At 43.9% G+C, this 10,594-nt stretch overlaps 1 pseudogene; it reads left to right on the plus strand.

The window, feature by feature from the left end:
* Window positions 1–8,280: 8,280 nt before the first annotated feature.
* On the plus strand, window positions 8,281–9,322 carry LOC137248804 (pickpocket protein 28-like; annotated as a pseudogene).
* The last annotated feature ends 1,272 nt before the right edge of the window (window positions 9,323–10,594 follow it).

Raw genomic sequence — 10,594 nt, forward strand, 5'->3', positions numbered from 1 at the left:
CTCAACCATCTAAACAGTACGGCGAAAATACTCACCCATGAAGGAGAGATTGGAAATGCTCAACACACAGTTTCTGCTAAATACCTGGAAATCAGGGCATCCCATAGACATCTGGTTCAAGAGGCCCCACCTCCCAGGAACTTAAGAGGTCATCTCCGCCAGCACTATGAAGCTATCCGCCACTCAAGAAGTCAGGCCAGTTATTTTGCCAAAAATTTACCGGTGAACTCCGCTCTCAAAGGGAAATACCCTAAACTGCTACAACACCAACTAAACTGAACTGCTGACAACATTTTATTACTTTAGTTTATGCTGAGCATTTTCCACGCTGTGCTAAAGTTGTGTAGGAGTATAAGGAGACATCTGTTAAAGTGGCACAAAACAGGGATTCAAGTGGTTATGTAGCGCAATATTTTCAAAGGGGTCTTCCAACCTGAGTGTGGCGAGACTTGTTTATTTAGCAGGCGAGGTGACCCCAAGTTCCTCACGAAAGCAGTGGGTGCAGTGGGTTAGATGACCTAGAAGATTCAACGAGATCATTTCAATTCATTGCCGGGAAGGTCGGTTTAGTATCAATATCCGGCAAAGGACCATCAACATCAATAAATCCCCAACAACTTTGGGGAATCTATTAACCTCTACAATAAGAAAAAGAAGAAGGGCATCCCAGCAAATAACTGCTTGACACTAAGGCAGTCGGTTCTATGTACCGGAGCGACTCGGGATTTTTCCCGACCAAGGACTGTCATTTCAGTGTGACCCCATTTAATTTGTTGCGTCCCTCCCACAAATTGTCATCCTCCCAGCAGCTCCTTGCTGCAGGACTGCTCCATATTCTCATTCTCCGGGAAGGCATCGAATCCAATCCGGGTCCGCCTCCTGACCCCTGTCCTGAGAAATGGTTTTGCTGCGTCTGCCGGAAAAGAATCTTTTTAGGACGCTCATGCTCTGTTCAGTGTGTCTCGTGTAAGGGATAGTTGCATCGGACAAGTTGTTCTGGGCTTGATCCCAAAACCCGACGTCCACGTAACTTTTATAAATCTTTTGTGGCTCCTTGCTGTTCACGCCCAAGGGCGTCCCGTAGTCTACGCCAAAGCATCCCCCCCCCCCCCCCCCCCCCCCCCGCTACCTTCCAACAGCCCCGCTGCTCAGCAAGCCACAACAGGTACCCGCTGCTGCTCGCGCCCCACGGCGCCAACAACTCAAACAGTTGCTACCACTCATAACTACTACCTTCGTAGTAGAGTCGGTGGCAATGCTGAGCATCAGCCCCTGGCCCCTGTCTTCTCCCCCCCTCTTTTCCGGCAGCAATCGTGTAGGTCAGGGAAACAGACTCTTAGTCCCTACCTCCGTTTGCACCGTTTGCCAGCACAGAATATACAGGTTTGCGACTTCCGTTCAATGCAGCTCCTGCCTTGCGTGGTGCCACTTGCCTAGATGTTCTGGTCTCCGCGACGGGTTTCATCGCGCCATGTTGTCATTTCGCAAACCCAAATCATCCGGGTACCCCAATGTTTGCCCAAGAACGCCCAGTCCCAGGGCCACCACAGCAATTGCGTCCTGGCCTTCCACAACCCAGGCGTAGTCACCCGTCACTTACGACCAGAGTGGCGGCGTCTCTCCTTATGCACTTCAGAATTCTGCAGTTAAACTGTAATGGACTAACTGGGAAGATTACGGAGATAGTCGATATCATGAAGCGGCACAACATCCGCATTGCTGCGATTCAAGAGACTACACTCACAGCAAGATCTGCATTGCAGACCTGCTCTGGGTATAATGTCCACAGGAAAGACACCGAGAGCGGAAATGGAGGCGGCCTCGCGTTTATCATACACCACTCTGTGCAATATTATATATTTGATCCTGGCATCGACCGCAGGGACAATGTCTTAGAACGTCAAGGCCTATCTGTCCGGTCAGGCGATGCAAACCTAGAAATCATCAACATCTACATCCCTCCTGCCCCCTGTTGCCCCAGTGGATACCGCCCTAATATCAGAGCCTTACTCACTGGCAACAATCGCATTATCTTAGGCGATTTCAATGCCCATCACGATTTATGGCATTCAAATGTGCGGGCGGACAGTAGGGGTGAGATGTTGGCGGATCAAATAGAAGAAACGACGTTCTGCACAATAAACGGAGACTCGAAAACTGCGTCAACTGGCAGCCGATGGTAACATTGGAATCCGACCACCTGCCCATACTTATTTCGCTTGAGCGTACCGCCGACTTCATCGTCACCGAAAAACGCACTTTCATAAACTTCAAAAAAGGAAAGTGGGATGAATGTAAATCTTTTACAGACAACCGCTTTGCTGCCCTCCTTATCCCGACTGATGCTCGCCAAGGGGAGCGTGCCTTCCGTAAGGTCATTGAATCCGCCTCGGCACGTTTCATTCCCGCCGGGAGAATTCCCGAAATCCGGCTCACTTCCCGGCGGAGGCCGCAAACTTAGCGAGAGAACATGACCTTATAAGACAGCTTGATCCAGGTGACCCCCAAATAAGGGATATAAACCAACGCATCAGATTGTGGACGAACACAAGCGGGCGAAATGGGAGGAGCACCTAAGAGGTTGTAACCTCTCTATCGGTGTGGGTAAACTTTGGTCCACCGTAAAGTCCCTATCAAATCCTACTAAGCACAAAGACAAAGTTTCCATCGCCTTTGGCGACAAAGTGCTGCCGGATGCGAAAAAATGCGCGAGCGCTTTCTGCCGACAATATATAATGCATCCTACGGTCGATAAAGATAGACGGAAAGCCAATAGACACGCACATAAACACAAATTCAGCGCGTCACCAATCACCATCACCGCTAAAGAGGTTGAGGACGCCAGTGGTCGCGCTAGACCATCCAAAGCAGTGGGCCCAGACGGCATAGCCATGCCGATGCTTAAAAGCCTAGGGAAAGAGGGTTTCAAATATTTAGCGCATGTCTTCAATCTGTCTCTTTCCACCTTTGTGATACCCGAGAAATGGAAAATGGCCAAGGTGGTCCCGCTACTAAAGCCTGGGAAACCAGCTAACATAGGTGAGTCGTATCGTCCGATATCTCCTATCGCCAGTAGCAAAAACGCTTGAAGCCATTTTGCTCCCTTATTTCCAAGCAAATTTGCAGCTAGCCTCTCATCAGCATGGCTTCAGAAAACTCCATAGCACTACCAGCGCGCTAAATGCCATTAGCACCCAGATAAATTGCGGTTTAAATCAATACCCCCACCATAGAACAGTACTCGTAGCGCTAGATCTATCAAAAGCTTTTGATACGGTCAACCATGGCTCGTTACTGCAAGACCTGGAAGGGTCTACCCATGTCTTAAAAGGTGGACCGCAAATTATCTGGGTGGTCGGCAGGCATCGGTGCAATTTAGAAACGAAACATCAAAACCAAGGAGAATTAAACAAGGGGTGCCACAGGGTGGTGTCCTATCCCCACTTTTGTTTAATTTCTACATATCTAAGCTACCTTCACCACCGGAAGGAGTCACAATCGTTTCCTACGCCGATGACTGCACAATGGCTACAGGCCCAGGCCCAAAGATCAATGCCCTATGCAATAAAATAAACGGCTACCTCCCTGATCTCTCCAGTTTTTTCGCCTCGCGAAACCTGGCATTATCAACGACTAAATCTTCCGTGACCTTATTTACAACATGGACGTCCCAAATGTCGACCATTTTGAACATCCACGTCGATGGCACTACGCTACCGACTGTCCTACACCCCAAAATCTTGGGTGTGACGTTTGATCAGGATCTACATTTTGGTGAGCACGCAGCCGAAATTGTTCCGAGAATTCAGAGCCGTAACAAAATCCTCAAATCCCTCGCTGGCAGTACCTGGGGAAAAGATAAAGAAACGCTCATGATTACATACAAAGCAATTAGACAGCCGATTGCATGCTACGCGTCCCCTATATGGTCGCCAAGCTTAAAAACTACTCACTGGAAGAAGCTACAGGCCCGCCAAAATACTGTTCTCAGAATCGCCACGGGCTGTCTTCTTATGTACCCAGAACACCATCTGCATAATGAGGCGAGAATACTCCCCATCAGGGAGAGAAATGAGATTCTGACCAAACAGTTCCTGTTGAATACCCAGAAACCTGAGCATCCCAACAGACATTTGATTGATGAACCAGCACCGCCTAGGGGCTTAAGGAGTCATCTCCATAAGCATTTTGAGGAAATACGGCACCTGAGAACCCAGCCGTATGAAGCGAAAAAACACAAGCAGGTCCTTGGTGAACTCCATAAACAGGCGTCGGACCTTTATGCCGGGAATTGCCCGGTGAATCCAGTACTTAAAGAAAAGTATCCAAGACTTGCGGAAGAGGAACGCATACTCCCCAGGGAAACGCGAGTCACTCTTGCTCAACTTCGTTCTGGATACTGTAACAGGTTAAACTCTTACCTATCCAGAATCGCCCCCACATACAAGATGTATGCCCCTCTTGCAATGTGTCCCCACATGACACCAACCATCTCTTTAATTGTAATGTGGAGCCAACGCCTCTAACACCCGTTTCCTTATGGTCCACCCCTGTTGAAACGGCAAGTTTCCTTGGACTCCCGTTAGAGGATATTGATGACAATTTGTGATCGGTCGCGGCTGTTAGGTGGGGCGAAGCATTGCTACAACAACAACAACAAGGTAAGATTCTGCTTCTTAGAACTGACCCGTTTAACTTGAAAAACCACGTCCTCTGCTTATGCCACACAAAGGCGGTACACTGCTTTGCTATCTCATGCCCGGTGAACCCCGATATCGAAGTCAAATACCCACTCACCTCTTTCAGAAAAGGAAAAGGAATTTCCCGGGGAATCGCGAGTAATTGTGGCTGAAAATTTGCAATGAAAATCATGGTTAATGGCCTTTCTTATTACATTATACGGAAGATGTGTGTATTTGAGTTTAGAATTTTTTCTGGTGCGTAAAATGGATGCCACATTCATCAGTCCAAGAACTATCCCAAACCCTTGGAACTCCATCCACTATTGGGCGTTGATGCATTGTGGCGTCATATTTTGTCAAGAACTGTAACCCACTGGATAAATGGCCTCCTTGATTGTATTTGTAATAAGCGTCATTTAATCGAAATGATTTACGTATGTACTTTCTGACATTGGTTTGCTTGCCGCGACAAGCAGGAACGCGAAAAGGGTTTAATGAATTATTTGTTTATCTAATCACTGGCGGCCGCCGTGGTGTGATGGTAGCGTCCCCCGCCTATCACTGGGTTCACGCCCCGGGCAAAGCAACATCAAAATTTTAGAAACAACTTTTTTCAATTAGAAGAAAATTTTTCGAAGCGGGGTCGCCCCTCGGCAGTGTTTGGTAAGCACTCCGAGTGTATTTCTGCCATGAAAAGCTCTCAGCGAAAACCCATCTGCCTTGCAGATGCCGTTCGGAGTCGGCATAAAACAAGTAGGTCGTCCACCCCCCCCCCCCCTCCCCCCGCCAATTTGTAGGAAAAATTAAACGGAGCACGACGCAAATAGCAAGAGAAGCTCGGCCTTAAATCTCTCGGAGGTTATCGCGCCTTTCATTTATTTATTTTATTTAATTACTTAAATTAAGCTTGTTTAAGCAATGTCCAGTGGTGCGGTAAGTAAAACAAAAAAAGTTGCATCAAATCAGGGGCGTAGAAAAGTTCCACCAAGAGCGGTGGAATTCCGTACATTTTTAAAACTACATTTTAGCCATTTGATCGGACGCTTCTAACCTCAATGAGCGTTTAAGTTCACTTTGACGAGGCGACCTTTTCTTCTGCCTTGCTAGCGAGGCCAGGAGATAACTAACGAGGAATAGAGGGAAGGGCAATCCCTCGCAGGAGTGGGAATACTTTTCCAGCGGTAAATTAGGGATAAGAAATAATTTGACTAAAGTTAAGTCGCCCTCGGTACATACAGCAGCGAACAAGAAAGTAGCAGAGTCAATTTTTATACTCAGTTGAGCAGAGCTCACAGAGTACAAAAATTTTTGAATATAAAGATATTGCATGCGCGAACTTCGGTGGAAAGCAGCGGGGCGTAACAAAATTCTAGTAGGTCACTTTCACCACACCAAAAACTTTAACACAATTTTTAACATAATTTAAGCACAGAAATACACTGATTGGAGTTTTAGTGAGTAAAAGTTAAAATTCTGAACACATTAGCTGAATAAAAAGTGTACAAATAATTATTAAATAACAAATACAGACAGTTGGTAGTTTAACAAATTCTGCTGTGGTAAGTGGTGAATGTGACCTACTAGAATTTTGTAAAGCTTGCCTCACACGATTTTTCGTCTATGCAATGTCTCTATATTATATCGTTTCTGCAGAGTATATTAACTTTGATTGGATAACGGTTGGTTGTACAGGTATAAAGGAATCGAACCATGTCCGTCCGTCCGTCCGTTAATACGATAACTTGAATAGATTTTGAGGTATACTGATGAAATTTGGTATGTAGGTTTCTGGGCACTCATCTCAGATCGCTATTTAAAATGAACTATATCGGACTATAACCACGCCCACTTTTTCGATATCGAAAATTCCGAAAAACCGAAAAAGTGCGATAATTCATTACCAAAGACGGATAAAGCGATGAAACTTGGTAGGCGAGTTGAACTTATGACGCAGAATAGAAAATTGATAAAATTTTGGACAATGGGCGTGGCACCGCCCACTTTTAAAAGAAGGAAATTTAAAAGTTTTGAAATCTGTAATTTTGCAGTCGTTGAAGATATCATGATGAAATTTGGCAGGAACGTTACTCCTATTACTATATGTATGCTTAAAAAAAATTAGCAAAATCAGAGAACGACCACGCCCGCTTAAAAAAAAATTTTTTAAAGTCAAATTTTAACAAAAAATTTAATATCTTTACAGTATGTAAGTAAATTATGTCAACATTCAACTCCAGTAATGATATGGTGCAACAAAATACAAAAATAAAAGGAAATTTCAAAATGGGCGCGGCTCCCCCTTCTTCATTTAATTTTTCTAAGATACTTTTAATGCCATAAGTCGAACAAAAATTTACCAATCCTTGTGAAATTTGGTAGGAGCTTAGACTGTAGGACGATAACTTTTTTCTGTGAAAAAGGGCGAAATCGGTTGAAGCCACGCCCAGTTTTTATACACAGTCGACCGTCTGTCCTTCCGCTCGGCCGTTAACACGATAACTTGAGCAAAAATCGATATATCTTTACTAAACTCAGTTCACATACTTATCTGAACTCACTTTGTATTGGTATAAAAAATGGCCGAAATCCGACTATGACCACGCCCACTTTTTCGATGTCGAAAATTACGAAAAATTAAAAAAATTGCATAATTCTATACCAAATACGAAAAAAGGGATGAAACATGGCAATTGGATTGGTTTATTGACGCAAAATATAACTTTAGAAAAAACTTTGTAAAATGGGTGTGACACCTACCATATTAAGTCGAAGAAAATGAAAAAGTTCTGCAGGGCGAAAACAAAAGCCCTTGAAATCTTGGCAGGGATACTGTTCGTGGTATTATATATATAAATAAATTAGCGGTACACGACAGATGATGTTCTGGGTCACCCTGGTCCACATTTTGGTCGATATCTCGAAAACGCCTTTACATATACAACTACCGCCACTCCCTTTTAAAACCCTCATTAATACCTTTAACTTGATACCCATATCGTACAAACGCATTTTAGAGTCATCCCTGGTCCACCTTTATGGCGATATCTCGAAAAGGGGTCCACCTATAGAACTAAGGCCCATTCCCTTTTAAAATACTCATTAACACCTTTCATTTGATACCCATATCGTACAAACAAATTTTAGAGTCACCCCTGGTTCACATTTATGGCGATATCTCGAAAAGGCGTCCACCTATAGAACTAAGGCCCACTCCCTTTTAAAATACTCATTAACACCTTTCATTTGATACAAATATCGTTCAAACAAATTCTAGAGTCAGCCCTGGTCCACCTTTATGGCGATATCCCTAAATGGCGTTCACCTATAGAACTATGGCCCACTCCCTCTTAAAATACGTTTTAATACTTTCCATACACATGTCATACAAAACACACTCCAGGGTTACCCTAGGTTCATTTTCCTACATGGTGATTTTCCCTTATTTTGTCTGCATAGCTTTCAGCTGAGTATGTAATGTTCGGTTACACCCGAACTTAGCCTTCCTTACTTGTTTTATGTTAATTTTATCAGGTCCTAATGCGTATAACTTTATCCTCTAATAGAAGTCCCAAAAATCGAGCAATGCTGAAGCTACTTTGTAAAAATGATTCGCCCGACGAGGCAGGGATGATAAGCTCAAATTGGAGTAACATGGAAAGTATCATAATAAATGTAAGTATATTACATAAGTTCTTGGAGAATTCTGTACACTTTACTACAACTAATACATTTCTCAGATATCACAACCTTGTCAGGATATGATGGTAGCTTGCCGATTTGCTGCCAGTGATTACGATTGTAGTAAATATTTTATACCCATCATCACAGATAAATGATTATGCTGCGTTTTCAATATGCTGCATCCAAAGTTTATGTTTAGTAAGCAGTAAGTATGCTATGCGACTGAAAAGTTTCCAATAGTAAAATGAAAAAATTTACCTTCGCTGCACTTTAACCCACAGCATTCCACTTACCATGCGTAATATTATACCACCGCTGGACTATCAGCCAAGTGATTGGTATGCTGAGCGTGGTTATCCAGACGAATTACCTAAAAAATACTATCCACGTCGTATAGCAGGTACGGGGGAATCATTGGGTCTTTCTATCACACTCGATGTGGAAGCCGACAAGTATTATTTTTCTTCGACAAATAGTGTTGGATTAAAAATTTCACTGCACAGTCCAAATGAATCACCCAACGTACACGAGACTGGCGTACTAATTGCTCCCGGAGAGGAGACCAAAGTTCGTGTACGCCCCGACAAGACTGAAATAACACAAAAGCTACATATAGGCGTTGCCTATTTCACGATGAACGGAAATTACTATATTTTTCACATTATACCCAACGTTATTGTGAAATGGAATGCATCGCTGAGATGTTGCTGAAACATTGTGGATGCATCACGTTTTATATGCTAAAGATCGACAAGAATGCGAAAATTTGTAATATAACCGCAATGCATTGTGTAGAGATGGTACGTTTGCGTAAGGATGCATCCATCGGTTCGTGCTTCGATGCATGTTGGCCGCGTTGCTATGATTTGACATTTTTGGTTGATGTCTTTGCTATACCGCTATCGAGTGAAGAATTTTTTATTGCAACCGACCGCGTACAACGTTACAATAAGGCTTAAGCTGGAGACATTGGTGCTTTATCGGTAACCGTATCGGTAACCTTTTAACAGCTGATTCGACCAACCTTATGAGAATCAATGCAATCGATTATTGGTGCCGCTAAGGTCGTAACCGTATCGTAGCCAACCAATTGGGTTTTGGTTTACCGTCGTAACGATAAACAGCTGATTACGTTAGGGATACGGATACAGCGATACGACATACGGCACCAATGACTCCGGCTTTACGCAAAGCAAAATATTGCCGTGGTCAATATGTATTTTAAGGAATACTAATTTCGTAGCAGCATACAGACGGATTTTATTGGTACTACAGATATTTTGTGTAAGTTTCAGAATCGTAATCGTATATCGTGGTCTTATTCGTATTGTTGTTGTTGTTGTAGCGATAAGGACACTCCCCGAAGGTCTTGGGTAGTACAGTACGTCTGGTAACAAGTATAATTAAGGTACCAGCCCGACCATCTCGGAAATGATTTGGTATGACCACATTAAAACTTCATGCCATCCCGCCCTCCCACCTCCTAGATCCGGGGTCACCAGAGCCTCGGCTGTTAAAGAAACAGTATTCGCCACGGGCAGGTGAGGTTGATAATTGGGTTGGAGAACCTATATATTGCGTTGGGAAACCCTTGAAAGGGTTGCGCTACTCAACCCATTGAATCAATTTAGTATTTTAGTCACCTCTTACGACAGGCATACCTGCCGCGGGTATATACGATGGCCCCTATCCCGCCGGGGTTCTTATTCGTATTCGTTTTCGTTCGTAAATTTTCTTCAATAAAGTCCAAGTGGGGCAGAAAGCACACAGTTTCAGGCATATAGGAGCAGAGTAAAATGGATTTTCGATGCGCTAGGTATATCACCGCCCCATGAAAATAAGTTCGCAACTCCAACTAGGTATGGAAATTAAATTATCGATAAGGTTAGGTTAGGCTGGGTGGTAGCTGTCCTCGTAGGGGAAGCTCACTTGGACAGCATGAAATTCCGTTGTGATGCTACATAAAATAACGGTGACGTAGCTATAGCTACTTAGAGAATCGTTACGTAGCAACGATATTTTTCCAATGATGCCAATATCAACCTTGGATAAATCTTCCGAAGGTCCAAGAAATTCGCTACCGAATTACTTTCGCCTATTTCTGGCAAAAGATGGGCAATCAAGCATAAAGTTACTCGATGGATTCCCATTGGACAGTACCCTATCAAAACCCCAATGACCATTAATAGATGAGCCTTAGTGAACCCAATCATTTCGGCGGACCTCCTGTC

The sequence above is a fragment of the Eurosta solidaginis genome, chromosome 4 (genome assembly GCF_040869045.1).
Source record: "Eurosta solidaginis isolate ZX-2024a chromosome 4, ASM4086904v1, whole genome shotgun sequence".
NCBI classification, from domain to species: Eukaryota; Metazoa; Arthropoda; class Insecta; order Diptera; family Tephritidae; genus Eurosta; species Eurosta solidaginis.